Below are 25,008 nucleotides of genomic sequence, written 5' to 3'. Positions count from 1 at the left end.
CAGAGGTTCTGGAGATTAGAACATGAACATCTTTGGGAAGCCCTAATTCTGCCTACTATAAACGTTTGACCAAAAAACTCTCAGTCCCCTATTCTTGGCTATGAATTTCAACTGGTTTTGGTGGACTCTCAGATACGTGTATACAATCACCTTTCCTATGTCTAGGAGCCAAGTAAAAGGGTCACTTCCTGGATTATGAAGCAAAGAGGAGTTAGACTGATCTTGATTTTTCATTCCTGAACACTTAGCAAGGTTATCTACCTCCTTCCTCATGGTTCTGGTCATGTTGCAGGTAGTAAGAGAACAGTTGTGAATCCAAATTTGAGCATTAGAAAAATAGCACCACACTGAAGCCAAAATGGGATTGATTTTTTAAGGAAAAATGTTCATTCTTGGAAACAACCTTTGAGACTACAGGGTACTGACATGCATCTACACTTGCCATCATTCATTGCTTGCTAGTATTAGAGACATTTGGCTGCATTTTGTAATATGGCAGCTTTCTTTACATGCAGTAGTCCAAAAATTAATCAAATGTGATATAAAAAGTAACTTAGTATAGAAAACCCCATAAAGTAATAACTTCAAAGCACTATGGAGTGAGAGTAATGAAACTTTGGAGCAAGAAAGAGACCCTGTGTGGAAATTTCTAGTGTTTCTCCATTCAGCTACACTCATGGATATCCTCACTTGATGTACTAACTTGCTGTCATGATCAACTGGCCATTGTTTCCAAATCCTCACTCCCTTCCATATATTAGAATTGTATATCCATGTCCTTTGTTATAGGACTATGTATTGTTTCCTGGTGTGAACAAAGTGTGTGTTGGTGCTTTGTTGATGTTGGACTTGGCCATTTTACCAATTAGTGGAATGTGGATGGAAATGACAGTATGTGTGCTATGTACCTATGCCTTAAGAGGTACTGCATGTTTCTCCTTTTTCTCCTGGGCTCCTGAATTTTTTACAATACAGGTAATGCTCCAGATAGCATCTGGTCCAAGAAGAATGAATGACACATGGAACAGACCTATGCTCTACCCACAGCCTGCAATCCTGTGCAAGCATGTAGTCATGTAAGCAAGAAAAATACAGGGTTCATCAGTCACTAAGATTTTTAAGTTGGTTGTTTTACCGTATTATGGAAGACGGTATCTGATTACCACAATATCCAAAATTGCACTAAACAAAAATTTCTCTTGATTGTATCATCATGTTTTCAGTAATGCAAATCAAAATGAATCATCCTTGATTCTACTATTTTTCTCAACTTCCATATATAATTAGTCAACTAGGTCCTATAAATTATCCCTATAATTTTTTTTTCCATATTTGTCCCTTAGTTACTAATCATCTGCCACTGCTATCGTTCAGGTCAGCATCATTTCCCTGCTTGATAATAGCAGCAGCCTCCTAGCTAGACTGCCTTCATCTCAAGCATTCCAATCCATTCTTCACAATGATCAAGAGTCAGAAAGTGCCAGACCCCTGAATAGAATTTGTAAGTGTCTCTCTATTCCCTATACAATGAAGGTCAAACTCATTGTTGTGAAATGTGCAGTCCTTCATCATCAGATTTCTGCTTTTCTGATTACCATGTCATTCTTCCACATTATCCTATGCCCAACCCCAGTCGTCAAATCCCTCAACATGTGATTTATCAGTCTCGTTTTTGTCTTTGTTCAAAAACAAAATTTCCTTTTTTAGAAATGTGCTTACTTGATGCATTCATAATCATCAATTAAGTATGCTCTAAGATAGAACAAGTCTTTTTTTTTTGTAAAATATTTCCTGACTCTCTTTGTCCAGACAAAATCAGATGTTGCATTCTTGACTCATATAGTCCATTGGACAGGTTATGACTATAGTACTTATTATACTAGAACTGACAGAACATCTAGAGCCACTGTGATGTACATGGTCCTAGTGACTTGAACAGGATCTGGTAGATTACTTTATGTACTCATTCCCTCATTCATTAAAACAAAATACAAATGAGAACTATGTATAATAGGTGATGCTTTAGGCATTGTGGATAAAACTGAATGAAGTCAACAAAGGACTCCTACCACCTCCATTACCATATAGTGTGCAAGCACAATATTAGACACATTACATATATTAGATGATTTCATTTTCTCAATCACTGAAAATTATGTAGCGTCCTTACTTTACATGTAAAGAAAGAGCCTGAAGCTTAGAGAATCTAAGAAGCAGGAAGTAGTGTGATTCCTCATTCAATTTAATTATTCTTTGTCCAATTTTTCTTTCTCACCTAATACAGGCCAGTAATGGAGCTCTGTGAATGCAGAAGTGGTTATAAAGACACGGTTCAATTATTCTTTGTTGTAAAACAACTGTAGGACATGGTGATGTAAAACTGTTATTTTTCCTTTGTTCTCAGTTTTGTGAGAAAGGAATTCAGATGGTTGATCTCTCATCCACATAGTGACAATTATACCCAGAAGATCCACTTCAAATGACTTCTTTACTCAAGCTTGTTGCCTTAGTTCACCTTGACGTCTCTCTTCTCTTCTTTTGCTTCCCTTCTCTTTCCTTCTCTTCTCTTCTCTCCCTCTCTCCCTTTCTCTTCTTCTGACATATCTCAAACTCCAGGCTTCTAACCACTGCTTGGACTTTCTGAGAACATGATAATTTCTGGATAATAGCACATAAAATTGATTTCTTCCTGTCATGAATATCTCAGCTTCAATGTCAAGACCTCAGAGGTCTTTCATAACGACCGATCTAGGATAAGTCAGTCACTATCAATTATTTCACTCAGTAGTAATTCCTTGCAAAGAATTTATCAATGTCTTACATATTATTTATTAATTAATTTATTCCCCATAATTTCCACTTGTTTATTCATTATTTAGCTAGTAAATATCTATGGAGAACCCACAAAATATTAACCACTGTTGTAGAAGTTTAGCAAATATCAGTAGGAAAAACAGAGTATTAAGACCCTTGATGGCATGGTGTATCCCCTCTAGAATGTGTATTCCATAAGGAGAGCGGTCTAGTCTGTCTTATTCATAATTGTATATCCAGAACCTAGAAACATGTCTTACATGTAATAGATGCCCAATAAGCATTTCTGACTCACCAAATGAACAAAATTACAAGCTCAGATCAAAGGGAGAGGAGAAATCTTGGGATGATATGAGAAACACAGCATTATTTTTGGAAACTCATTATTATTTGAAGATCATAAGAGACCTCCTTGTGGAAGTGATATTGAAACTCAGAGTTGGAGGATGAGTTGAAGTAGTGACAACAGCATCGTCAGTAGAGATGGGTTTTTCACCAGAGGGATCTGCCTCTTAGTGACAGAAGTTAGACTTGAGATTCAGAAGAAAGGGGAGAATAATAAGAAGAAATATATAATTTTCTCTTTGGAGCTTTCACCATTAAAGCTTAGATCTATATTCATTTTTATATTAAAATAATTGTAACTTTATTTTGAACTCCTAGCTGTTGAAACCATACCTTATAATTACATAGGAAGAAGGTCTTCACGATCACCACAGTGCATTGACTTTTCAATAAAGGCTTTTTAAATTGTTGCTCCCAAATGCTAAACCTGTTTTTGAATAAAATTGAATCATTATTTTCAAGGGACAATTCGTAATCTTCTTTTAATCATAGATTCAAGATGTATTGGAATTTTACTTAGGATCTTCAACAACTCTTTAACATTACCTGAAGGATGTGTGTTTCAAATCCCTTTTTGCCTCCAAGCTCTTTTCTCAATTACCACCTATCCACAGGCTCTTTATATGATTCTCATAAGTCCTGCATGGTCTCAATAATTCTAAGACTCCAGTTTCTTCCCTGACCTTGGGAAGTTTTCTGTTTTAAAGATACGACAACCACTTTGACTCTCTTTTTTCAGGATCAGAGAGAAAAGCACTATTTCAAGATTTTATCCACATTTAGTTTTGCCTTCTATAACATGTCACTGCGATTACTTTTAGTTTCAGAAATAAGTTAATGTATAAATTATGAAACCACCAAGAAATATAAATTTGATAAGTACTCAAACACTTGGATACGTTCATGAGAATGTAAATATTTAATAGTATAACAAAAAATCAGAAATTAAAACCAGAATTTTAAACACAATAAAACTACATGCTATTATGTGTAATCTCAGATCTCTGCTCTTTGAAGAGCATTAGGTAAAGTCACAAGCCGATATTTCTGACGTTTTGTTTCATAACAAGAGTCTTATATTAAGATAGCACTGAACTCTTACTGCCCCTGTATTCTCATGGAGGATGGATAATTTGGTAAATTATGAAAAAGAAACTGGGTGGTCAGAACTCAACCCCCTAACCATTCGGTTTTAGAGTATGGTCTCCAATAAGCTTATATTTTGGTCCAGTTTTGTCCATGATGGTAAATTTACTGGTAAAAGTTCCTCCTTGGTGTATGTGTGTGTGTGTGTTGGGGGGGGGTCCTACCTATGACAAGGTAGGCGCTGATTCTGAGGAAAAGTCTTTTGTTACCATACAATGAGCCATTTTTTCCAGCAGCTCCACCAATTACGTGAATGATGTTTTTTATCTCCATATGATGAAATCCTTTTTATATATCTTAACTTGTTCAGAAGTTGGATGGGAGATAGGAATATAATTTAATGAGATCCTTCAAATATCAGTGCTGTAGGACTAATGCAGGAAGCCTATGGGTGCATATGTTACTAAAGTTCCACAGAACTGAGCTCCGTGTTCTTGTTTTGGGGTTAAAAATGTTTGTGCTCTTGGGTAAATCATTTACACTCCATTGGCCTCTGTTTTTCAGTCACTAAACTGAGGGGGGATGAGCTTAGTTCATATATTTCAAACCCTACATTTTCCACAATCCCAAGAGGAAAAGTGGAGGAAAGCCAGGTAGGGAAGTCATTTTGGAGTTCCCACATCTGCTTTAATAAGGGCAGCCCTACTCTAGCAAATATTGAGCCTCCCAATAGGACTTTACAGCTAAATATTTGAAAACCATTCCACAAGGTGATTTCTATTATATCTTCCATTTCTAACACAGTGTGGCTCCGAGTAAAATTCACAGGCAGTGACTTAGTATAATAGGAATTATTCAGGCTTGGGAGCAAAGATGGACCTAAATTTGGATCTTGACTATAACATACACAGTGACAGTGTGCAAGATGCACAACAGAATTCTTGGATGCGTGGATAGCTAGCAAGATAGAGATATGCCATTCTTGTTTACGTTAAATGGAGTAGCATGTGGGCAATCCCTGAGATCAAGGAGAGTTTTCAATAACGGCTAACTCATTCCTATTCTCTCCTTTCCATTTTCCAAAGGGAAAGCCTGTTCAATAATAACATCAAATATTTATACAGTATTTTAACCATTTTTACACATGGATTGTCTCATTTGACTCACATGGTTCTCCAGTGCAAGTCTACATTAATTTCCTCCTTTTTAAAGTGAGGAAACCAGCTTAGTGGTCTGCTCAAGTTCATTTAGCTAATAAATGGCAGCCTTGAGGTTTGAACCTGGGCTCTGCAATGCTGAATCCGTGCTAGCTCCCCCGGACTAATAAGGCAGCTCTGAATGAGTCATACATATTCAGTTTCATCTATCATCCTCACTTCTTCTGGTTCAACTCATCCATGTGACTCCTGTAAAATGAAATTGGCAATTGTTTATGGCACCGGCGGTGGGTTGCTATGTCAGCTCATCTACTGAGGCAGCCATTGTGAAATAACGTGTGCGGTGACCCCTCAGTGTGAAGTCTAGCACCTATGTCATACTTGTCATTGTTCAGCACTAATATCTGTCCCGCTACTCCTTAAGTACACTTTCCAAGTACTCACTTCAAGGTGTTTTCTCTCAAAGCAGTTCAACTTCCAGGTTTGGGAAAAATGCAGACTGATAAGCATGGCTTTCCATGTGTAAGCACAATACTTCATTTTTATTCCAGGTGAAATATTATTGAGAATAAAAACATTCCAAATGATTTGCATGAATCAGCTGTTAGTATCTGTTAAAGGATGCTGTCTGCATAATTACTGTTGATTTTGTTATAATCAACCAAATTCCATAGAACATCTAACCCAATTCTGCCATTTCCTGTAATTTCTGCCTATGGGACAGTAACTGTTTTTTAGGTGAAAAACAGAATAAGCAATGGGGCCCTGCTTACTGTAATGATATTTTTATTGCAAGTTTGCTGGGAATATAGTTCTTACAGTCTCTTTGAACTTACCCCCAGTAACATTAATTTCCCTCACCCTTCTTACTCTCTATTCTTTCTCGGACCACTCCTACAAAAACAACAAAGAGATAAAAACGATAAAAACAAGGCAAACAACAGCAGCACATACTCACAAGTCTAGCTGGCAAATGAATGAGGGTGAAATATGACCTATTACATTTTATACTGTGCTTTTCATTGACGCCTCTCTTCCTTGCATACCCCACATCTGGTCCTAAGTCAAATCCTGTCATCTTAATCTTAAAAAGATATCCAGAATTTGATCCTGTTCCACCATCTCCTGTTCACTGACCATATCCACTGTCATTGATTATTCCAATGGCCTTCTAACTGACTTTTCTACATTTTCTGTCAACAGAGTCTCGTGGCAATACAACAGATGAGGTGATTTTTAGTTAATGGAAACCAGATACCATCCTTTTGCTCTGAACCCTGCAATGACTGCCTGTCTCCCTCAGTCAAATAGCCAAAATCTTTGCAATGCCCTAAGAATTCTTGTGAATTTTGGCCCTTTGTTACTCTTTTTGCTACTCTCCCGGTGTTCCTTCTCTTCTAAACACACTGATTTCCTTGTTCCACAAGCACATACCTGGCCTCAGACACCTCCTGCCTACAGTCTTTGCACATTCATTGTCTTTACTTGGAAAACCCATCTCTGAGATCTCAGTGGGACTCTATCCCTCCTCTCCCACAGGGCTTTAATCAAATGTTACCATTCCAGTGAGGCTTTCTATAACCCCTCTAAGATTTCTCTTGATGTTCCTTATCCCTTTTTCTTGTTTTATTTTTGTTCTGAGTCCTCACTACCACCAACATACTACATATTTTGTCCATGAATCCTGTATAATTTCTGCCTCTCACCTCTAGAAGATAAATTCCACAAAGACAGGACTGTATCTTATATTGTTCACTACTTTATCCCTAACACCTAAGCCAGTGCCTGGTGCTTGGTAGGTAAATATCAGGTATTTGTTGAATGAGCAGCTTTTCCCACCATTCACTTTACAGATTGAGCCCTGATCAGTACAAAGAGGCCAGGTCTCTCTGTAATGCATACCCTTCAGTATCTAGAGTTTGATCACATGACTTCTGAAAATATCAGCTGTGTGACTTTGCACACACCATTCAGCTTTACACACCATTCAGCTTTTTAGTAAAATGAAAACATTCATATGGAAGTCATCTAGTAACTGTCCAATTTAAATGAGACACTGTGTAGGATAATTATTTTAAAATTTTGATATGAGTATTTATGTTGTTATCATTGTATAAAGTTTTATTGCATTAGCTATTCATGATAATTTTCTATTTTTATATTTTATATATATAAAATATATTTTATTTTATATATTTTCTATTTTTATTTTTAATTTTTTAATGTTTTTATTTATTTTTTTGAGAGAGAGAACTCAAGCAGGGGAAGGGCAGAGAGAGTGGGAGACACAGAATCTGAAGGAGGCTCCAGGATCTGAGCTGTCAGCACAGAGCCCAAGGTGGAGCTCGAACCCACAAACATTGAGACCATGACCTGAGCCAAAGTTGGATGCTTAACTGACTGAGCTACCCCGGCATCCCTATGATAATTTTCTGATACAGTGGTAAGGATGATCCCCAAAAGCATGGAAAGACTTTTGATATGGGGTCAGGTTTGTTTTTTGGTTTTGGCTTTTTAGGAGTTACTTTTTACTCATCTTATTGATTTTAATGAACTTTTTTTTTCTTCCATTACTCCTCCTACCCACCTCTTACTGCACTCAGTAACAATTTACTTCCAGGTTTCAGCCAAAAAAGTTACTTCCTCCACAATATCTTCCCTGTCTTCCGCACAGATTAAATTGGATTTATATTTTATGTGTTTATATAGGATATAAGACTTTATCATTCTAAATTTCATAAATGCAAAAAAATTATTCAGTGTATATCTTCTCTAAGTACCACAAGGAAATGAACTAGATGTTTTGTTCCCATTCTATTTCCAGCATGTGGCACAATATATAATGTAGTAAGTTTGTTTGGCTAAGCAATAATGCATTTTTAGAAAAATTTCAATGTCAGTGATATATCTCAACTTTGAATCCTTATAATACATTTCACCTCTCCATAAGGGCATTATTTTTTCCTCTTATTAGACTTTTTGTTTATACAGCTTATCTCCTTGATTCTTATCGTCTAGATGCTTATCACCTTCATGTTATCCCCCATATATTTAGCAAGAGTCTACTAAAATAATATTTTGAGTATACTATGTATGATAGGCAATTCTAATTTGTTTAATTTTTTATATTTTTGTTTCATGTTGCATGTAGTAATTCATGTGGTATACCTACCCTGATCTATGTGTAGTTTCTCTAATATGAATCTCCATTTTATAGAAAAGGAATCTAAGTTACAGGAAAGTCAGATATCTTGCCACAGAAGTAGGAAATGCAGGGCCAGAATTTTAAGTAAAATGGTGAATTTCCAGAACTTATATTCTGCCAGAAACATAGAGAAATGAGTTAGAAAGTTCCCCAGATGCTGAAGAAATAAGTATTTAGTGGTATGGAAAAATATAACTTCATTGATAATTTTGATATAGTTGTTACTAATGATTAGACTGCCCACTGAATATGATGAAAGTCTTGACACTCATTCTAGAAAAAAAAAACTTTTTAAAAATAAATAATGCTTTGGTTTTAGTACATAGGTTATCAGAACTATATGTACTCTCTCCACCACACACACACACACACACACACATTCACAGATGTTTGTGTGGGTTTTTCACCCTGTTGACTAAAACTCACATATGTGTATGTGGGTGTATGAAAAAGAAAAATACAGGGTGTCTGGGTGGCTCAATCAGTTAAACATCAACTTCAGTTCGTGGATCATGAGTTCGAGCCCACATTGGGCTCTGTGCTGACAGCTCAGAGCCTGGAGCCTGCTTTGGATTATGTGTTTCCTTCTCCCTGCCCCTCCCCGGTCCGGGCTCTGTCTCTCTCTCCTTCAAAAGTAAATAAACCTTAAAAAAATTAAAGAAAAAAAAAGAAAAAGAAAAATGCAGCCCCAGGGTCACTTTGAAACAGAATGACATAGTTTGTGAGGTACAGTAAAATAAAACAAAATATAATAAAATAAATGTGCTATGTTCCACTTTGAGAAGCCACCTAAAGAGGAAAAGTATTGTATCTTTCTTCAGCTGTAAGAGATTCTGTGTGTGTATCGACTGTCCTGCCAGCTACATCCTGGCCCCTCTATTCTTGCCCTCCATGTTTGACAGCAGCCGATGAGCAGAATGGAAGTTTATAATGAATCTGTCTGCACGAGAATTGCAGTGCTCTTTGCTACTGTTATTGCAGCCAAGGTCTAGACTTCCTGGCTGTGAGCTGGCTTCTTCAGTTTGATTGTCCAAAGAATGCCAACACACATCCACAGAGAAGGTAGAATGGCCAGATACAGAGAGGATGACAAAGCTTTATTAGTTTTGCTTCTCTCAGAAGAAAAAGGGAATGGTTCAGCAGCTTCTCAAGAAGAAAGTGCCTGTGAAGGAAATCAAAACCAATCCAGATAAACTTATAGATGTTTAGGAAAAATAAATTTGGAATTGTTTTTAGAAAAAGATAAAGATTTAAAAGAGAAGGCTCAAATGGGGCGCCTGGGTGGCTCAGTCGGTTAAGTGTCTGACATCAGCTCAGGTCATGATCTCACGGTTCGTGGGTTTGAGCCCCGCGTCATGCTCTGTGCTGACAGCTCAGAGCCTGGGGCCTGCTTCAGATTCTGTGTCTTCCTCTCTCTCTCTGCCCCTCCTATGCTCACACTATGTCAATCTCTCTCAAAAAAAATAAACATTAAAAAAAATTTTTTAGAAAAATAACAGAGAAGGCTCGAAGATGTTTTGTCCCCCACATACATTCAGCATATCTGATGAAGAATAAAGAAGTATTTGATGTGGAAAAGTTATCTATACCTGAATATGGCTTGTCTCTTGGTCTTGCTGTGGCACCACAGGTAAGATTTCTTCACAAAATGCAGGAAAAAAAAAACACCAAAGAATTGTTAGTTAAGATAACAAAGTAGTTGTGCCAACAACTTCGTCCCTCATCAGTGACGAAGTGGAAGAATGTAGAGCTCACTTCATTGAGAAAATGTCCATCATTCAGAAAGGGGGTAAAGGACTAGAAGGGTAAAAGTACAGACTGGCTAATGGTATTAGGGACAAAGAGGAAGAATCGAAAGTAGATGAGGAAGAAATGGAAGAGCAACTGGGAAAAGCAAAAGGTTGTCAACCTTCATCCGTTGCTAACATTGACAAGACAGAGAAGATCAAGGAAGATCCTATGCAGTTCCCGGACAGAGATGAGGAGGAGGAAGAGATATGATGCTGATTTCTTCAAGGTGAAATGGCACAATGTTTGGGTTGGACCTTAAAGAGCATGAAGCAGCACAGAAGAAAGCAGCTTCTAAATCCAGTGTCAAGGAAAGAGTGGCCAAGTTTGCAGAAGCAAGTTGTAATGACGAGAAAATTATATATTTATATATACATAAATGATTATATAAAGTTAAAGATTATAAAAAGTTACACAAATGTATTTGTTTATTCAATGTACATTCACTTACATTATTTCCTGGGGAACTTACATGTGTAAATGACTTAGTTCACAATAGCTTCTTAACTCTGTGTGTAGTGTCTGCCATGTATCTCAAGAGAGTTGTTAAATTTCTATAGTCAAAAACGTAAATGCAGCATGAAGAGTCTGTATTTCATAGAAATATGGAGCTGGAAAGAACTTTAAAATATAGGTGGTCTCTTCTCAGCTCAGAGAATGGAGGCACAGAAAGGTTAAGGGACCTTGCCAGCATGACACAGAGCACTGATTCCCAGAGGAGTGTTCGGACCATGTTACTTCTCCATTAATTCTCCTGTGAATCATTTTACAGCCTGAAGACTCCCTGTGCAATAAAAGTTTATTAGCCATGTGTCAGGAACTTTGCTAGGTGCTGGAGTTACAGCGATTTATGAGACATAGCCTGTGCCCTAAAGGACATCACAGTCTAATGGTAAAGGTAGGCACAAAACATGCTACAGAATCTAATAAGTGAAATGCATACAGAAGAGAAACACATAGCCCAGCCTAGCGGGGTCACAGCAGAGATATTAGAGTGACCTCCAATCTGAGTCTTAAATGATAAGTGGGAGTAGAATTTTTCCAGGCAGGTTGTGGAGACAGGGGTAGGAAAAGGTCCATGCATAGGAAAGGATTAGCTAGGAGATACACATAAGAAAAAGCAGTGTGCTATGTTGGAAAGAGGGTGAGGTATAGACAAAATATAAGCATTTCATTGCTGCTGGAGTATGAAAGGTGAAGAGGAAGTTAGCAGGCAGTAAGTCTGCATGAGTAGGTCCAAACCTTGAAATGCCTAGGAGGCCATATTTAGAAAATGTGGAGTGATTGGAGAATTTTCAATAGGAGTGTCATGTTGGGTTTGTATTTATGGGACCTTGGTCCCGGCATGCTCTAAGTAGTCAAGGAAAGCAGAGAGATTAGCTAGGAAGTTGGTACACTAATTCAGTTTTGAGATTTCAGAGACATAAATTAGGGCAGAGAAATTGAGATGCGGGCAGAGGAGACAGATGTAGAGAGATATAGATAGATAGGAATTGTGAAAGGTTTCTTACATAATGAGAGTTTCTAGAAGAGCAAGTTTTGATCTTCAAACTGACCCCAAAGGAGAGAGAAAGTAGGCTTTCTTATAGTTCACCAAGATGTAGGGTAGAAGGGGACAGTGGGCAAGAGCAGGAAAGCTGTCCACAACCAAACATTAAACATGGAGCCACACCCTTGATTTACAAATGGATTGCCTTGCCTTCAGTGGCCAAGCATTCCATGATAAATAAATAAGATAAAAGGCTAGAAATGGCAGAGCTAAGGTGTTTATGGTCTTTAAGCTTAAACTATTCACACATAGATTCCAGTGACCAGGAGTCGCAAAACCAGGAAATCAAGGTGGCAAAGGGGCAAGCCATCTAGGGCTCAAGAAAGATTTCCATTTCAGAGGGGCAGTGGAGCACTCAACCCAGAAACTAAACCACGAAGGTACAAATCCAGCCAAAGGAAGAAACATAAGAAGGTAAGATCCGAATGCCAAACCTGCTGCTGATCAGAGGTTCACAAGTCCTCAGGAATTTGGCCAGACTAAGCCTGCAGGTGAAGGTTATTATCGACTGCATCTGGGAGATGCCAGAGTCATGTCACATTTTCAAGAGCTTGCAGCCTAGTTAGTCGAGAGGGAAAGAATTCCTGTGAGTCATACACGGCACACCTTACCTGTAGAAGACAACCAAGGCCATGATCGGAATGAAGACCAGAATGATCAAAGTTCAAATTTTAAGACCTCATGCCAAGTTTATAAACCTACATGTTCTATCCTTTTGGTTAATCCAAAGAGGAAAGAGGAGAGATTTTTCAGTTCTTTAGGACAAGCAGCCTGTCTAAGAAGGCTTGAGAAGAAGATAAAGATTCTCACTGGGTTTTGTGACTGACTACCTGGATGCAGTTGAAATTTTGCTATTCAAAGAGAGCTGAGATAATCACACAAGTAGAATTTAGTCTTCTGTTAAATTCTTTACTTCTTTTTTTTCAGAAGTCACAACCTGATCCATTAAGCTCCTGCTTTCATTTAGTGGTTCTCTCTCTAAGCTGACATCCCATAACACAGGGATATTTTCCAAATATATTTATGCCATCAGTTGAAAAGAATTCCCACCATTAACACACTGTCAAAGACATCATCACCGAAACTGCTAAGTGTTTATACAGAGTCATGGAATCTCAGCAGTTTATTCAAGAGCCTATTGTGCACATTCGTGCCTCAAATATCTCAGCCTTAAGTGGGTCCTTATTAACAGTAGATCTAATAATGCTACTATATTCTGGAGGGAAAAATGAAGGCTGATTAGGCTGGCTTTTCAGTAATGGAGAACCAGTGTCATAATAGAAGGCAGAGGAGTTTGAAAACATGACAAAATTTTCTGAAAGCTGGATGATATATAAAACATTTGATTTATCATCTCTGAACAGCCAAGAGTAGGAACTTCTAAATAGGGTGTTTTGAAACTCTCCTTTTTTAGCACAGTGGTTAAAATCATAGGCATTGGAGCCAGAAAGCTTGGGTTCAAATCCTGGTTCTGACACTTTCCTGATCTGTCACTCATCCATAAAAACAATAGGAATTAATAGCTGGACTTACCTCACAAGGTGGTGGGGAAGAAATCAACATTCACAAGATGCTTAGAGCAGAGCTCAGATTATAACAGCATTGTACAAACAACATTAGATGAGCACGGGGTATTATTTTTCTTGGGAGTTGATCCTGATAGGTCATTCCCTCACCTTTCTGTCTGAGGACTGATAATTAGAGTGTCAGACATTTCACTGTTTACTCATGTGCTCAAATCATGGCAAAAGCTATACTGTGAGTACAATAAATCCTCTCAATTGTTGCCACATTACTGTAGTTTTAATTCTTCAGTTAATTCTCTAAATTGGCTCAAATTCTCTATCATCCTTGTCATTTTCACCTAATTCCATAATTAATTCTTGATGGGATTTGGTTCCCAATGCTATTTGAGTTCTAAAACAGTCAGGGATTGGAAAGCAGCAGGGTAATTGCCTTGACAGCGTTTTGCTTGGTTTTGTGAACCTTGTTTTGGATATATTCTAGAAAGAAGGATCCAAGATTTGTGGAATTCAAAATCTCATCTTGGCAGCAATAGCATTTGACTTTGCACAGATTGTTAAAGAGGTGAGGTACTTTGCTCAGCAGGTGAGAAAATTATTTCTGTTAGCCATTATGACTGTCATGATTTGGGGAAGCAATTCAGAAAACCACTTTTATAATACTGAAAGGTTTCCTTGACTTTCACTAAAAGAATGGGGGAGCATTAGCAAAATTAATTTAGTCAAAGCAAAGTGATAACCAATGTAATCATCATTTTGCAGATGCATTATTCATTCAGTCATTAATTCAACAATTATTTATTGGGTGTTTTCTGTGTGTCTCTTACTGTTTTGGTATCACAATAAAATGGTGAATAAAACCTGGGCCTGGCATCCATATGCCATAGTCTAATAAATTTTAGAAATGTGGCTTTGAATATTAATTCTAAGTATCTACGAGTATAATTGAGAAAGCATTTTTCTTGCTATTACCTCTAATCAGTCCCAGTATTCTTGTGTACACAATAAAACAAATGTACTTGGATTACATTTTAAACTCAGAAGTTTAGAAATAAAGATGATTCTGGGAGAAACTTCCTCAACCACTGGATATATCCCTGTGGTTAATTGTTCAGTCTCAGTGCCATGTGTAAGAGGGATCATTATTTCACTCAGTGGTTCATAACTGTTCTAGACTGTAAGATCTTACAGGGACCATTTTTATTGGTCTTCATATTCCCAGTGCCTAGAAGAACATCTGGAATAATGGTTCTTAGTTCTGGCATTTTTCATTCTTTCATCTTTTATATAGCCATATTAATATGGTTGTCTGGACTTACTGTGGGCCTACTAATGAAGAATCTTCCAAGGTATGGACATGTCTATTTTAAAATAGCCAAGAGAGGCTTCAGATGCTCAGTTAGGCTTGAGGGTTGGGTTCCACCAGTATAGAACTATTAACTGAATGAATGAGTGAGTGAGTGAGTGAACGAATGAAAAATGTCATCACAAATGTGTACAGAAATCATGTTACATATTTCGTTGATATGTACACCCAAATTTTAAACTTTCCTGCAACAGAATTGAAAGTGATTTAAATAAACAACTGTCCATGCCAGTCTTCCATTCGCAATTATCCAATTTGTCAATACCATATATGTCTTACGTCCATTAACTTCTGTATTTCCAAAGGAGAGCTGTACCCATTAGAGACTAGAAAGCTTTTGCTAGGCTGACTCACAAATTAGAGGGAAGGTTCACAAGATGTGAACTAGTTGATTTTTCAGGCAAGCAGGGTGAGTAAGGAGAAAAGTCATTCAAATACCTGGGACCTGAAGGTCCAAATCTTCCTAGAAGTCAGAGATGCTAAGAGTGAAGAGCAGCTGGTGTTCAGCAAGCAGCCCACAAGTTGCAAGGGAAAGTAATGACTCAAGGCAAGTACCTGCACTAATATTTTGTCCCAGAGTCCTCTTTCAGTATCTAGTAACTTTCCACAGGAAAGTTAACACTTAAATATAGGATCTTAAGGAAGAGCTAGTAACGTTATGAATTCTGTTAGATTTACACAAATCTTAAATGAAGTCATGATTCCTTTGCACACTTTTGCACATTTAGGATATGCCTAGAATGTGTTTTTCTTTAAATGCTAGTAATACTGAGAAAACATATGGATAAGAATAAGCTTTGCCAACAATTTTAAGCTCTGAATAATTGCAGTGCAAGAAGTGATTAATTACTAAGTGTTTTAATACTAATTCAATTAACTCCATTCATTTTCCTCACCACACTGTCTTTAATTAGTTGATTTGCCATTAAAAACAGCACATTTGTGACAAGAATTGTACAGGAAAAGAAAAGGAACATGCTGTCATTTGAATTCAAATGCTAATTTACAACCAGAGCCTAGGGAAAGAAATACATTTTGTTTACAAAAAAATCAAAAAGGAAGAAAGACAAACAAAAAACTCACTGCTAGGCAATAGTAAACATATATTCATCTAACTATAAATATCTTCTATAATATAAAGCTTTTAGAATGAATTGTCAGTTAGGAACAACATTTCAGGAATTGGTTCTACAATTCAATCAAATTTAATATAATTTTAATGTTTTTCAAAAGCATTTTTTCTTCCAATGTTTTTACTGCAGAATACAAACATGTTAATCTAATTGCTTGTGACACCACTAATTCCCAAGATTGGATCATTTGATTTTCAGGATAGGTGAGAATCAGATTTCTAGCAGAAAGAACCATCATTATATTGGAACTTAATTGAATACTTGACCTCAACCTGATCTGCAAAGTTATTAATAGGCTAGCATTTATGTAAATTGATATTGCTTTATCATCTTCTTCTTTCCATTTATGTAAAGGGCATTGTGCATAGAATGCCTGGAAGGATGAGTTACATTAAATAATAACAAGGAATATTTTATTCATTTATAGCTTACCTTTCTGGATTACAGATCATTTAGTATCATAGCAAGTATGCTTTCTCTATTATAACATTCTCAATGCAGCAGCATGTTCATTAAATACCATTGTTAAAGCATATGACATTGTTTTGTAATCTCTGTAGATAGATGCCATTTTAGTGGTGTAAATGTGAGTTGTTATGTGGTAAAAGAAAAATGACACAGAAGCCAGTATTTATTCAGAAAGGTGGAAATGGCAGACATCATTTTCCAATCTGATTTTAATCAAGAAATTAAAATAGTATCTAGTCGTATTTGAAAAGTACTATATCAACAGGATAACACCTGTTGGTCTGTCACTTTGGCTTGCAATTGTGGTATTAAAATGTTTTCATTAAGAATTTATATTTTCATAAAGGACAAAACATAATAGTAAAACACCAATTGACAGCAGTTTATTTCAATTAACATAAGCAATATCAACAATATTTAACTTCAAAAACAGATATAAAAACACGTTCACTTAAAAATTGTTAGTCTTTGAAAACATTCCTCAAAGAAAAACTGTTATCAGCTCTTATAATTCTACTTGTTTTCTAGGGGCAAGATTAAAGGCTATAGCACCAAGATACTTCAGAAGAAGGGGTCTTGCGAAGATTTAATCACTATTCCACCTGGTTCCCTCTATGTGCTGAAAAATGATAGTTTATGGCCTAGCAAAGATGAAGTTTGGAGATGAGTGATAAATTTGATTTTATCACTTGATTTTATCACCTGTCCCACTTCTTTTCTAAATGTTTTTAATGCTTATCTATTTTTGAGAGAGAGAAAGAGCATGAGCGGGGGAGGGGCTGAGAGAGAGAGAGAGAGAGACATACTACCTGAAGCAGGCCCCAGGCTCTGAACTGTCAGCACAGAGCTTGACACAGGCTAGAACTCACAAGCTGTGAGATCATGACCTGAGCCAAAGTCGGACCCTTAACTGACTGAGCCACCCAGGTGCCCCTCCTCTCCCACTTTTTGTAGCCCCTTTTTTCTCCTTCCTTCTTTTCTGATTTCAACATGCCACATGTCGTTATAGTCCTTGCTTTCCAAGGCACCAACCACCGTAGCTTGCAAGGCCTGATGTAATCCATTTCCCACAATGGGAATAGAGTTGAATTTGCCAGGATCTGCTTCGGGCCTAGAGTGAGTATTGAGACAAGATAGGGTAATGTGTCAATGACAATTGGGGTGGGCGTGCTGGCAATGCCAGCAACAGTTTTATACGAGAAATCACTCACTCCTAACCCCCATGATAATTCATTGAACCTGAATCCACCACTGTTGAATTTAGATCCTACATAGTGGTCAAAGGACCATCCGTGGGAAAGTTAAAACAACGACACTCCATTTGGCATTATGAGAATTACATTTGCCTCATGGATCTCTGTAATATATAGCATAGTTGTTTACAGGGAAAACTTTGGAACCAGACATATCTGAATCTGACTACCAGCTTCAATGCTTATTAACTATGTAAACTTGGGCAAAAACACAAAGCGATTAAACCTCCGGTTTCTCATGGAAGCATAATAGTACTTTTCAGAGAGGACTGTAGAATAGATTCCATTAAATAATGGCTATTCGGCACTTAACACACCATCATGCCCATGGTAAATGTTCAGTAAATGTTAGCTATTTGTTATTATTATTATTATTATTATTATTAGAGTCATCAACGATGGTGAGCAATAACAGTGTTCATCAAGCAGCCTCCCACATCTCCAGCTTCCACTGCAATTTGTTGGGACCATGTGATTACTACTGGCAAATGAAATGTGAGGGACAATGGTGTGCATCACCTCCAGACTGAGGCAATTAAGAGGTAGCGTGCTTCCTTCACCTCTCTCTCATTCCCTGCTACTGTGACCTTGGAGACTACATATTCCAGATAATATAGCTACAAGGTAGAATAGTTCCAGCAATTTAGATTGAACTTTATATGAGTGGGAAATAAATCACAGACATAGACATGCTAGGGCTATTTTATTTTATTTTGTTTTAATTTACCATAACATAGCCTAGACCAAACTATCAAATACAGGTATTTTGAGATAAAGATGATAAATCTAATTGCCCCCATTTTATAGTAGGAGATACTAAGGCTCAAAGATTTAAAACAATTTCCCTAAGTTTCCAAAGATAATTAGTGATGTTACCAGGATTCGCTTTCAAATGTTTCCATCCTGTGGAATGTTTACTATAATCTAGAGAACTTGGATTATGATCACCATAATAAAAGAACATTTATGATGAAGATCTGAATCTATGCAAAGCCTCTCAGTCAGCCAGCATAGCATTAACAATCTCTAGACTTACCCTCACCAAAGTAGGTGCTTATAGAATAAGAATAGCACTGTATATTAAACTCTAGTATTCATTGTAAGAAAGGTATTTTTATTATAGTAGGTGTCACTTGGTGGTAGGTTAATTATTAAAATATCATCTGCTTCACTGGAAAAAAGAAACCCTTGGATTGATTTTCCAGGCATCTAGTGTTTCACAGGCTCAGCTTGTCACCTTGAAATTTCAGAGATGTTGAACATAGATCACTCTTTTCCCTCTAGAAATACAATTCAGTAATTCAGGGCAAATAAACTAAAATTTGCTTATCTTATTCCTAGGAGAATTGTGGCTTTTGGAATCCTCACTCTTTCTTTGACCTCAAATGGATTTAATCGCCATTATAAAACTAATAAATTAAACTGAGTGCCAAAATTGTTACTGAGTTGACTGATATCATTGATGTGTCATCGCTGTTCCCCACCCCCACCCACCAAACTCCCTTCCTAATTTGCCAGGTGGAACAAACACGATCAGGCTTACATCTTGCCTATTATTTCAAGGAAATTACTTGCATTCTGAATACTTTCCACTGTTAATAGGTTTTCTTTTTTTTTTAGACAAATTGGTATTCATTATGTTTCCTTTGGAAAAAAAAAATGCATTCAAGTTTCTTAAAGTTCCAAAAAAACACCTTTAGCTGGTTTTATTTTCTTTCTCAATATGTACTCAGAGCCCATTCTAACAGAGTTCATACAAAAGCATTTGCTTTTTTGTGCCAATTCTAAAGAGCAATAATGTTTTGAAAGAGAAAACTTTGCTTTTAACAATTTCAGCTGAGTTTTTAACAGTTTTTGAGTAAATGAATTATACAATGCACACTGGATATTTCAACAGACCTAGGATCTAGTTTTAGTTCTTCCAGTAACTAGCTATTTGAAAATAGAAAACTCGCTTACTCGTATTGAGCTTTAATTTAAAATCCAGTGGTGTGGGAAGACAAAGCTCTCTAAGGTCACTTCCATCTCTACCTCTGCACACCGATGTATATACATGGTGCTTTCAATTTAATCTCACCTGGATTTGTGCAATATATTCCTAGCTAATCCTCTGTAGTTAATCTTTTATCCACCACCCACCAAACATTTCTCTTCCCTGTAGTCACTCATTGTTCGATAGCTTCATAAAGTTACAATTTCCATATGATAAAAGTTCTCCACTGTAATTGTGTAATTCAACAATTGTTAGTAAATTCATAGAGTATTTTGCAATCACCACAATTTAGAATATTTCTATAAACCCCCAATCTCTCTTGTACCTGTGTATGTTTAGTCCTGACTCTCACTAACAATGTGAGACAATGGCTGATCTTCTATGCGTCATTACAAATTTGCATTTTCTGGGCATTTCACCAAATTCAGTTATACAATATGCAGTCTTTTGTGTTTGGCTTCTTCCACTTCACATAATAGTTTAAGTTTCTACCATATTATAGTATGTATCAGTAGTTCATTCCTTTTTATTGATAAATAGCATTACTTTATAGGGATACTACCACATTTTGTCTATCCATATACCAGATGGTGGAAATTTGGATTGTTTCCAAATTTTGGCTATTATGAATAATGTTGCTATGAACATTTGTGTACACATTGTTTTGGGAGCATAGGTTTTCTTTTCTTCGGGGAAGATTATTAGGTGTGGAATAGCTGGATCTTATGGAAATGGTAACTACTTAAGAAATTGCCAACTGGTTTTACTAAGGGTTGCATCATTTTACATTCTAAGCAGCAATGTACAAAAGATTCAGTTCTTCCGCATCCTGTTCAAATCTTGGTATTGTCTCTCTTTTTGGTGATAGTCATTGTAGTTGGTGTGTGGTGGTACCTCACTGTGGTTTCAATTTGTGTCTCTCTAATAGCTGATATTGTTGAGCATTTTCATGTGCTTACTAGCTTTCAATAGTGAAGTCTTGAGTGAAATGTCCATTCAAAATTTTGCCTATTTCAATCAGGTGGATGGTCTACTTATGATTAAATTGAGAGAGTTCTTTATATATTGTGGATACAAACCTTTTACAGTTATATGACTTATAGATATTTTCTTTTAGTTTGTGCATTTTCTTACTGGTATATTTGAGGCACAAAAGTTTTTAGTTTTGAAGAAGTCCAATTTGTAGAATTTTTCTCTTACCATGGTCATATCTTAGGATTCACTGAGCAACCTAAGGTCACAAAGATTATCCTACATTTTCTTTTAGAAGTTTTATAGTTTCAGCTCTTACATTCAGGTATCCAATCAATTTTGAGTTAATGTTTCGCATATGGTGTGAGTTAAGGATCTAAGTTTCTCTCCTCCTTTTTCTCCTTCTCTCTTCCCCTCCTCCTCCTTTCCTTCCTCCTCCTCCTTCTTTTTGCATAGAGATTTGCAATTGTCTCAGCATCATTTGGACTCACAATTGTGTTTCATTATTCTCTATACCTATCTTTGTGCCAGTATATTACCTTGATTACTGTGCTTTTATATAGTATGCCTTGAGATCAGATAGTGTACATTCTCCAGCTTTCTTCTCTTTCAGAAGAGTTATGACTGCTCTTAGTTCTCTGAATTTCCATATAAAGTTTAGTTATCAATTTCCATTTGAAGAGACTACTGGGATTTTTAAAGAGAATGCATGGAATTTATAGATCAATCTGAAAAGAATCATCTTTTAACAAATATTGAGTCTTCCAGTCCAGGAAATGAAATGCCTTTTCATTTATTTTAAATCATCTTTAATTTCTCTCAGTGATGTGTTGTAGTTTTCAGTGCATCTTGCATTTTATCTTCTATTATAACTAAGAGTTTTATTATTTTTGATGCTATTATAACAAGAACTGTTTTGCTTATCTACCTCAAGTTTTTCAGTGCTAGTGTATAGCAAGAAATTTATAGGAACCATCCTTATCCCCATGGATTCTTTAGGATTTTTTTTCAGAGCATCAATATCATATAAACATTTTACTTCTCCTTTTCCAATATGAATCTCTCTGTCTCTCTCCCTCTCACTCTCTGTTATTGCCTTATCACACTGATTAGAACCTTAATTAACAATGTTCAGTAACATTGACAAACCAGACATCTTCCCTTTATTCCAAATATTAGAAAAAACATATTGTCTTTCAACAATAATTTTGATGTTACCTGTGAAGATGCCCTGTAACAAGTTGAGTAAGTGCTCTTCTGTTCCAATTTTGAGGGGAGTTTTTATCATAAATGAGTGTTGCAATTTTTAAAATGTTCTTTCTGCAACTTTTGAGATAATCATGTTGATTTTTGTCCTTTATTCTACTAATAAGGTGTATAATATACATGGATTTTGGGTTATTCAACCAACCTTGCGTTCCTGGAATAAGCTTCACTTGGCTGTGGCATCTAATCCTTCCGTAGATTGCTGGACTTGGTGTGATAACTCTTGATATGGAATTTTTGTGCATATATTCATAATGAATATTAGTATGTAGTATTCTTTTCTTGTGAACTTTTAGTTATCAGGGTAACACCTGAGTCATAGTTTTGAGTTAGGTAGTGTGCCCTTCTTCTGTAAGAGTTCTTGAAAGATTGTCATTTATTCTTTAAATATCTGAATAGAATTTTCCAGTGCAACCATCTGGGCCCGGGCTTTTCTTTGAGGGAGATTTTTAATTAGTTATTCAATCTGTTGTTGAATCCCACTAACAGATTTTTAGTTTCAGTTACTGTACTTTTCCTTTCTTAAATTTTAATTTAGTTCTTAATTTTAATTTATAATTCTTTTTTTTTACCATATCTATTTTTGATTTATTGTTGTCATGCTTTCCTTTAAATCCTGAAATATGCTTTTCTTTAGTTCTTTGAACACATTTATATTTGCCTTTAGGTCTTTGTCTGCCAAGTGCAACATCTGAGATCCCCTCAGTGACAGTTTGTATTGACTGTTTTTTTCTGGTCCAGGCCACACATCTTTGTTTCTTTGCATATCTCAACATTTTTTGTTGGAAACTGGACATTTTAGATAAGGTAGTTGTAACAACTCTGATTTTTTGTGGGTTTTTTTCCCCCACAAGGATTGTTGGTGGTTTTTGTTTGTGATTTCATTTCATTTCTTTTCTTATCTTCATTTAATAGTTTCTTGGACTAAATCTATGAAATCTGTCTCCTCTTCAGTTTGTAGTTATTGATATCTTTGCTCAGTTCATTTTTATTATTCTTGGTTTTTCTTTTAATTTATTTCTTAAAATACACCCAGTGTTAGCATACTTTAGTCATCAACTAATAATTGGACAGAAGTTATGCTCACCCACGTCAAGTCGGTAAGATTTTGGTGTGCTGCATATGAGATATATCTGCATATGTGGAAAAGTTCATTAAAATTCAGATCATTATCACAACTACTCTAGATTTTACTTTCCACTGAGCCCTTTTTAGTTTTCTATGTGCATGTGAGCATCTTCAGATTTGGTCAGAAGTGTGGTTGGTAGGTCTTTTCTTTCTCAGACTCAGTCAAGCCTCAAGCATGTTCCTATATACTTGGTTCAACGATTACCACATTGGGCCAATAGAACCCTTGGTTTTCCCTGTGATTAAGAGTGGGCATCACCACCACTATGAACTGAAATAGTGCCTTTTGATGGCAGCAGAAGCTATTTTTCCTCATGTCTTGCCATGCTTTGGTAGAACTTTTATATCTACTGTCTTGTGGGGGTGTGGATGGGTAGGAAACAGCCTTGAGCCAGAATATCACAGAGTCCCACTCTTCTGGTGAGAAGTTCAGAAGTTTTTTTTGGTTTTTTTGTTTTTTGTTTTTTTAAACAAAATACTTCTCATACTATTTTATGCCTTTGGTTTTATTAATTTCCAAATCACTGAAAAGATTTATTTTTTGCTTTATTTCTGTGTGTGTGTGTGTGTGTGTGTGTGTTATTTTTGCAAAATATGGGGGAGGATTTGCCTACCTTTCTACCCAATTGTAGTCTGAAGCCACTTAATTTTGTTATATATATATTTTTTCTATATATTTATATTTATTTATATATTCATGTTTCTCTGCTTAAAACACATTAGTGGCCTCCCCTTTTCCTTAAGATAATACCTTTCACAATCTTAATATTTAGTACCCCATCAATTGCATCTCTATGGCAATATTTCACTCCATGCGTCCCCTTCTCCCTATGGTCTACCACAGCGGCTTTATTTGATGCTCTGTGTCCCTCCTGCCATATTGCCTTCATAGTTGGTGTTTCCTGCCTGGAGCACCTTCTCCCCCTTTCCGCCACTCCAAAGCTAACTCTTTTTTCCCTCAGATTTTACCTCAGTCATCATTTTATTATCTTTCCAGCTAGATTAATTGTCCTATTAAAAATTCTTAAGCAGCAAATAATTCTAAACCTTAGTATTTACCGCATTATTTTCTCTTTATTTATTGCAGGCTGAGAAATAATCTGTTTTGCTTTCCATCATATTCTGGGTGCCTGACAGGATGCCTGGCATTCATTAAAATAAACAGCTGAAGGATCATTTTCTTAAACATTTGTTAAATATGGGGTCTGATTATCCTGAGCTGGTAAATAAAGTTTGACATATAATTTCTTTACATCCACTATGAACCAGACACCTTGGCAGGCATGTAGAATACAAACATGAATTAGATGCATTAACATCACTTTTGCACATATTAATTCGAATGGGCATTTTCTGCTTTAACTTTATTCCAGTAAAAATACTATCCCTTGAACTAGGCCAGGTAATATTTCTCTCCACAATTGAATGTGACATAGGCAAAGCAGTTTATGCAAAATATCATTGGACACAATGAATTAATGTTTTGAAGTTAAATTTTAATGTTTCACTGATTTCTGTATTTAACGTATAAAATTGTTTCTCTTTCCAGGTTGTAAAAGAGATAGAAGTATGAGAAAATTATACTAGTTTTATAAAGTAAATATTTAAATAACATTATGCTAAAGGTAATGCAATCAATGACAGAAGTCCACAGGTAAAATTTTCTCATAAAATTGTACTTTACCTGACTTATATGTGAGCAACATAGAAACAGCTGATTTTATAATGTTTTTGCTGTCAGAAGAAAAAGAAGTAGAGAAGCAGAAGGTAGAAGAGAAAGGGCAGAAAGAAATGGGAGGGAATGAAGAAAAAGAATTGTTGTACGCGTAGACACTATGGAAAATTATCCTGTGGTTCCCGCCCGCTCATTGCTGTGTCATTTTCCGTGTCTTCCCGGAAACAGTATGTTCCTCTGCCATTGGCAGCCCTGGCCACGTGATCTGCTGTAACCAAAGGATTATA

The 25,008-nt window shown here is 36.3% G+C and overlaps 1 pseudogene; it reads left to right on the top strand.

Moving 5' to 3' along the window:
- Window positions 1-24,619, top strand: part of LOC125922321 (probable ATP-dependent RNA helicase DDX10) — a 33,866-nt pseudogene extending 9,247 nt beyond the window's left edge.
- Window positions 24,620-25,008: the final 389 nt, after the last annotated feature.

This window comes from Panthera uncia, chromosome B1 (assembly GCF_023721935.1).
Source record: "Panthera uncia isolate 11264 chromosome B1, Puncia_PCG_1.0, whole genome shotgun sequence".
NCBI classification, from domain to species: Eukaryota; Metazoa; Chordata; class Mammalia; order Carnivora; family Felidae; genus Panthera; species Panthera uncia.
The sequence above is the reverse complement of the archived record's forward strand: the minus strand, read 5'-3'. Positions and strand labels throughout refer to the sequence as shown.